We start from the raw sequence: 7,500 nt of genomic DNA, 5'->3' as shown, positions 1-7,500 counted from the left end.
TATGATTTATTTTTTCCACACTGGATCAGCCTAAACCAAAGTGTTTCCAGAAACACACACCTGTGGGTTGTTTTAGAGGGAGAAAGATTTTTCATTCCAGTGTTGGAGATAGGAATAAAGTAGCTTTGATGCAGTGTGGACAAGTGGAACACAGGAATCTAAGAGTAAATTGGAGAGCTCTTACAGATTGATGAAATTTGGCTCCATGGTAAATCCAAACAGAGAGAACTCCCCACTTTACTTGGCACCTAGCAGAACCTTACTAGGGGTCTATTTTTGAGTGCAATCTTCTGCTTGCCAGAAGGCAAAAGGAAACTCTCTATTTAGATGATTTTATGTTGTTTCCTTAAGCATCTGCTCCTGACCACTGCCTAAAGCAGGACTGCATAATCCCTGGTGTCTGATGCAGAAAACAAAAAGGACACCATCCACATGTTTATCTTAGGGGCCAGGCCCCTCAGCCACCATTAATCTGCAGATCCACTACAGTCAGATCACAACCTGAGGATATGGATCAGTGAACACCAAGAATTGCAGGATCTAGTCTATTATGGCACAAGTTTTGAGGGCTTCTGAAGTATTTTCCAAAGCATTCACAAATCTTTATCCCTGCCCAGTTCCTGTATGTGTCTAATTGATGCACAGCCTCAGAGGATCATTTACTTCCTACTGTACCTGACACATCATTTCTCAGCCAGGGATTCCTATTACTCATCTCTCTTCCACGCTTTGCATAGGTCACTAAAGCAGCATCAATCTGTCCCAAAATGAAATTTAATCTGAGTCCAGTTCTGATAGTGAAAATGCTTGAGCTGGGTGAAAAATCATCTGTAAAAAGAATTTTAATAAGCTCTTCATTTCCCTTTGTTCTTTTTTTCTGTCATTATTGAGTGGCATTAGTAGTATTAGTATTAATATTGTGTTAGTATTAGTGTTAGAATCATAGAATCAGTCAGGGTTGGAAGGGACCACAAGGATCATCCACTTCCAACCCCCCTGCCATGGGCAGGGACACCTCACACTGCATCAGGCTGGCCAAAGCCTCATCCAGCCTGGCTGCAAACACCTCCAGGGATGGGGCCTCAACCACCTCCCTGCACAACCCATTCCAGGCTCTCACTCTCTATTAGCATTAGCATTAGCATTAGAATTTAGTATTAGCATTAACATTAGCATTAGTATTAATATTAGTATTAGTAGTAGTATTTAGTAGTATAACAGGCTCACAGGATGTCAGGAGTTGGAAGGGACCTCCAGATATTATTGAGTCCAAGCCCCCTGCCAGAGCAGGACCATGGAATCCAGCACAGGTCACACAGGAACACATCCAGATGGGGCTTGAAAGTCTCCAGAGCAGGAGACTTCACAACCTCTCTGAGAAGTCTGTTCCAGTGCTCTTCCCATGGAAGAAGTTCCTCCTCATGTTGAGGTGGAACCTCCTGTGCTGCAGTTTCTGTCCATTGCCCCTTGTCCTATCCCAGGGTGCAAGTGAGAAGAGCCTGGCCCCTACCTCCTGACCCCCAGCCCTCAGCTATTGATAGACATTGATCAGATCCCTCTCAGTCTTCTCTTCTCCAGACTGAACAGCCCCAGGGCTCTCAGCCTCTCCTCCCCAGGCAGTAGTCCAGTCCCTTCAGCATCCTTCCTTAGACTCCCTCCAGCAGATCCCTGTCCCTCTTGAACTGAGGAGCCCAGAACTGGATGCAATATTCCAGGTGAGGTTTCAGCAGGGCAGAGTAGAGGGGGAGGAGATCCTGCCTTGCTCTGCTGGCCACACTCCTCTGAATGCACCCCAGGACCCCATTGGCCTTCTTGGCCCCCAGGGCGCATTGCTGTCCCATGCAGAACTTGTTATCCACCAGCACTCCCAGGTCCTTCTCCACTGGGCTGCCCTCCAGGAGATCCCCTCCTAACCTCTACTGGTTCAGTTTATTAGTATTGTTGTTGTTGTTAATATTATTGTTGCTATCATTATTATTATTGCTATTATTATTGCAATTATTATTATTATTGCAATTATTATTATTACTATTATTGTTGTTGCTGTTATTATTATAATAGCAAAACATAGAGGACTCTACTTTTGAAAATAAAAGAGAACAGTGCACAAAAGAAAAAAAAATCACAGTATTTTGAACTACTGAAGGGCCGCAGTTAAAGAGGTACAGCTGGGGGAAAAAAAAAAAAAGCAAAGCCACACTTCTGAATGGTTCAAAATCTCAGAACATTTTGCAAATTCTAGATGAAGCTTGGTGGCACATTAAATTCAATATTTGAGAAGGAAAAGAAAAAACCCCACCAAAACCCAGACAGATATATTGGCTGTTTATTAGCAGTGGATAATCTGAGTCATAGACACTCCTCACCTTGGATTTGCTGATGTGAGAATCAGCAGATCTTGCAGGATGCAGGAAGCAGGAAGCAGGATCGAGTTTCCCATTCAGTTCATGATTCTGTGGAGAAACTTGGAGCCATATAGAATCAGAGAATTGTTGGGGTTGGAAGGGACCTCAAGTGTCATCCAGTCCTAACCCCCCTGCCATGGGCAGGGACACCTCCCTAGATCATCAAAACAACTCAATTTTCACCACAATTAAAGGTGTTTTTTTCAAGGTTACCCAAAATCAGGTGTGTCTGTGTGTGTCTGTGTATATGTTCTTTCCCTTCCTCTCTTGTGATATTTACTGACAAGCTTTGCAAGCTCAGCTCTGTGAAAATCAAGTGGTTCATTTCAGTGCATTTAATTGGTGTTCAAAACATGTCAGTCACTCAGCTTCCAGCTCCTCGATAGTTGTAAGGAGATGTTGCTGCTTCCTGCCCTTTTCACAACAATCTCTTTGAGAAATAACTGCTGCTTGCTTTCTGCAGCACACCAGCCAGTGCACAAGCCACAGCTCAGCCCAGGTGAACCTCATGAGGCTCAACAAGAGCAAGTGCAGGGCTCTGCTCCTGGCCTAGAACAATCCTCACTATCAATACAGACTAGGGAGAAGGGGATAGAAAGGATCCCTGAGGAAAAGGACTTGAGGGTGCTGATGGGTGAGAAGTTGGACAGGAGCAGGCAGTGTGAGCTTGCAGCACAAAAGGCAAGTCCCAGCCTGGGCTGCATCCAAAGCAGCATTGCCAGCAGAGCCACAGAGGTGATTCTGCCACTCTGCTCTGCTCTGCTGAGACCTCACCTGCAGTGCTGTGTGCAGCTCTGGAGCCCTCAATATAGCAAGGACATGGACCTGATGGAGAGGGTCCAGAGGAGGCCATGAGAATGATCAGGGGGTTGGAGCAGCTCTGCTATGAGGACAGGCTGAGGGAGCTGGGGGTGTTCAGCCTGGAGAAGAGGAGGATCCAGGGAGACCTAACAGCAGCCTGCCAGTACCTGAAGGGGGCTGTAGGAAAGATGGACAGGGACTGTTTCCAAAGGCCTGCAGGGACAGGATGAGGACCAATGGCTTCAGACTAGAGAAGAGCAGATTTAGATTGGATGTTAGGAACAAGTTCTTTACCATGAGGGTGGTGGAACACTGGAACAGGTTGCCCAGGCTGGTGCTTGAGGCTCCTTCCCTGGAGATATTCAAGGTGAGGCTGGACAGGGCTCTGGGCAACCTGATCCAGCTGGGGAGGCCCCTGCTGAGTGCAAGGAGGTTGGACTGGATGACCTTAATCGAAACTATACTAAACTAATAAATACAATAAAATAAACCAAAATGAAAGAAAATAAATTAGATAATAAAAGACTTGAAATAGATTACAATAAAGTAGAATAAACCAAAACAGAGTAAACTGAAACTGAATAAAATAAAAATTAAAATAAAATAACTAGATTAAATTAAATAATAAAATAAAATAAATAAATGAAATAAATAAATAAATAAAATTTAAGTATATGAAATAAAATGGAGTAAACCAAAATGAAACTAAATCAGTAAAATAATAAAATAACCAAATCAACTGAACTATACTAAACTAATAAATAAAATAAACCAAAATGAAATAAAATAAAGTAATAAAAAAACTGAAATAGATTAAAGTAAAATAAAACAAAACAAAAGAAAAGAAAATAGAATAAAATAAAATAAAATAAAATAAAATAAAATAAAATAAAATAAAATAAAATAAAATAAAATATAATATAATAAATGAAATAAAATATAATAAATCAAAATGAAATTAAATCAGTAAAATAATAAAATAACTAAACCAAACTGATCTATACTAAACTAATAAATAAAATAAACCAATATGAAATAAAATAAATAAAATAATAAAAGACCTCAAAATAGATTAAATTAAAATAATCCAAAACAAAATAGAACAAAATAGAATAAAATAAAATAAAAAATAAAATAAAATTAAATTAAATTAAATTAAATTAAAAAGATAAAATAAAATTAATAAAATAAAATAAAATAAATACAATAGAATAAATGAAATAAAATAGAATAAATCAAAATGACATTAAATCAGTAAAATAATAAAACAACAAAACCAAACTCAAGTCAACTAAGCTAATGCATAAAATAAAATAGAATGAAATAAAATTAAAATAAGTAACAAAATCAAATGCAGGGAAGCACAGTAAAATGAAATAGAAAAATCAAACAGAATAAAAGAAATCCATGACTTTGGGGTTTGCTTGGGAGGTATTCATGCTAGAAGAGAGGCTGCTGCTCTGAGGCACAGATTGCAAACTGGTGACTGAAGCTGAAGCTTGACAGATGTCCAGTGTGTGATGAGCCTCCAGCATTCAAATGACTCTGAGATGAAGCAGCACATCTCCAGTAATAAAGGAGAATAATGATTTCAGCTCTCTCATCTATTCATTTTACACTGAGTCTGAGAGCCATAAACCGCTGTGCTGATGGATGGAAATTGTCTCAGACAATTAGCTCCGACGGGACAAAAGCAAATTCAAAGCCTTTCCACTTTAATAAGCAAGATGCCTTGGATTGCACTGTAAATATTAGTGAAGTAAACAAAAAAAAGATTAAAAATAAAAAGAAAAGGGGGGGTGGGGGGTGGGGGGAAGGTTTTTAGTGTGCAGACAGATCTGTAATGCCCAGAGTGTGATTGGGAAGTACCAGTTGGGATCTAAATGTGCCATGAGGATGCTTCAGCATGAATACTCCTGTTTTGCCCTTCCTTTGTGTATTACAGTCTCACAGTAGATCAGAGGTTGGAAGGGACCTCAAGAGATCATCAGGTCCAACCCTCCTGCCAGAGCAGGAGCACCCAGGGTAGTCTGCACGGAATGCATCCAGGTGGGTTCTCCTCCAGAGAAGGAGACTCCACAACCCCCCTGGACAGCCTGTTCCAAGGCTCTGTCACCCTCACTGTAAAGAAGTTTCTCCTCAGGTTGAGGTGAAACCTTCTATGTTCTAGTTTCAACCCTTTGTTCCTTGTCTTCTCACTGTATTATTGAGCAATAAACTGTGATTAAAACTAGTAACAGTGCTAGCCTGCTCTGTAAGGGGTTTCTCAGTTTGCTGACTGGGTCCAGGCAGATTCAAAATGTTTCCTAGAGAGCAGTGAAGGGGGAAAAGACCTGGGGGTCCTAATGGATGGAAGGATGTCCATGAGCCAGCAATGTGCTCTTGTGGCCAAGAAGGTCAATGCCATTCTGGGGTGGATTAGAAGGGCTGTGGTCAGCAGGTCGAGAGAGGTTCTCCTCCCTCCTCTACTCTGCCCTGGTGAGGCTGCATCTGAAATGTTGTGTCCAGTTCTGGGCCCCTCAGTTCAAGAAGGACCTCAGGCAACTGCTTGAAAGGGTCCAGTGCAAAGCCACAAAAATGATGGAGTGGAACATCTTCCTTAGGAGGAGATGCTGAGGGAGCTAAGGGCTCTTAACTTGGAGAGGAGGAGCCTGAGAGATGTCCTCCTTCGTGTTGATAAAGATGTGCAGGGAGAGTGCCCAGAGGCTGGAGTCAGGCTCTGCTGGGTGATGCCCAATGCCAGCACAAGGGGCAGTGGTGGAAGCTGAGACATAGGAAGTTCCATGGAAAGAGGAGGAAGAATTTTTTTCCTTGTGAGGGTGACAGAGCCCTGGAACAGGCTGCCCAGGGGGGTTGTGGAGTCTCCCTCTCTGGAGATATTCAAAACCTGCCTGATCATGGATTAGTAATTTCGTTATTGTCTTGCTGAAATTTTTGCCCCCACACCTGGGGTACTGGGTTCAGTTTTGGGGATCTCACTCCAGGATGGACATTGAGGTGCTGGAGCAGGTCCAGAGAAGGGCTAGTGAAGGGTCTAGAGAAGAGGTCTGGAGAGCAGCAGCTGAGGGACCTGGGGTTGTTTGGTCTGGAGAAAAGAAGGCTGAAGGGAGGACTGTCTACAGCTGCCTAAAAGGAGGTTAAAGCCAGGTGGGGTTTGGTCTCTTCTCCCTGCTAACAAGTGATAGGATGAGGGGAAATGGCCTTAATCTGAATCAGGGAAGGTTTAGGTTGGCCAGGTAAAATTTCTTTCCTGTGAGAGTGGTCAGGGGTTGGAACAGGCTGGCCAAGGAGATGGGGGAGTCACCATCCCTCGTGGTGTTCAAGAAACCTCTGGCCATGGCACCTTGGGACATGCTTTAATGGCCATGGTGGTGTTGGGTTGATGATTGGACTTGATGATCTTGGAGATCTTTTCCAACCTTAATGATTTTATGATTTCATGACTACCCTTCCTCAGTTTCCTTCCAACATCATATCCTTACCTCTTTTCTCTTCTCCTTTCACCCATGGCTGGTTTGTGCAACATTCTGCTTGTTCAGCAAACCAGGTGGATCAAAAATGAGTTGGTTTAGGGAAGTGGTGTGTTGTGCTCACCCCATATTCTTAATTTCTTTGTATTTCAGAACTCATCCTAAGCTTTGTAGGACACTATTAAGCTCCTACAGAATCTTCCTGAAGAGTGAGCCAAACCATGCTTCTTGTTTTTTTTTTTTTTTCTTTCAAGAAGAAATCAATGCCAAAAAACTTTACTCAAACCTGATTGCAGTGACATCTCCTTTCCCTCTTTGTTCTTTTTTTCACAGTGCTCAGGATCTTTTTTTTGTTTGTTTGTTTTTTAAGATTTGCTTTAATTTCCTGTGCAAAACCTAAGTCAGCTTGATCAGCTCAGTCAACTTTTGGCAACCTTTCCTTTATTGCTACATTTCCTAGCCTTTAATGTACAGCCTTCTTTGCTGATCAATCCCTTCCTTCATCCCCTCTAGGAACTCTGCTTGCTCCAAATATCCTATTTGAGGTGCTATTAATTGAGCAGAAGCTTACATATTTTTCATGTCTTGGGCAAAGTCTTCTTTAAAAAAGACCCAAAAAATCACAGAATTTAGCACATTTATTTAAAGCCAATGTTATAGTTGAGCAAATATGGGCATCTCTCAGCATATCTGCACAATCCATGGTTCATAGCAGTTGGTGTCAAAGTAGTAATTAAATACAGTGCAAAAGCAAATCAGGTCCTCCAAATGTTAATCTCATTATCAGCTCCTCAGCACTGCTTGCCAGAAAGTTAACAGCCGGT

The sequence above is a fragment of the Indicator indicator genome, chromosome 9, assembly GCF_027791375.1.
Source record: "Indicator indicator isolate 239-I01 chromosome 9, UM_Iind_1.1, whole genome shotgun sequence".
In the NCBI taxonomy this organism is placed as follows: Eukaryota; Metazoa; Chordata; class Aves; order Piciformes; family Indicatoridae; genus Indicator; species Indicator indicator.
The sequence above is the reverse complement of the archived record's forward strand: the minus strand, read 5'-3'. Positions refer to the sequence as shown.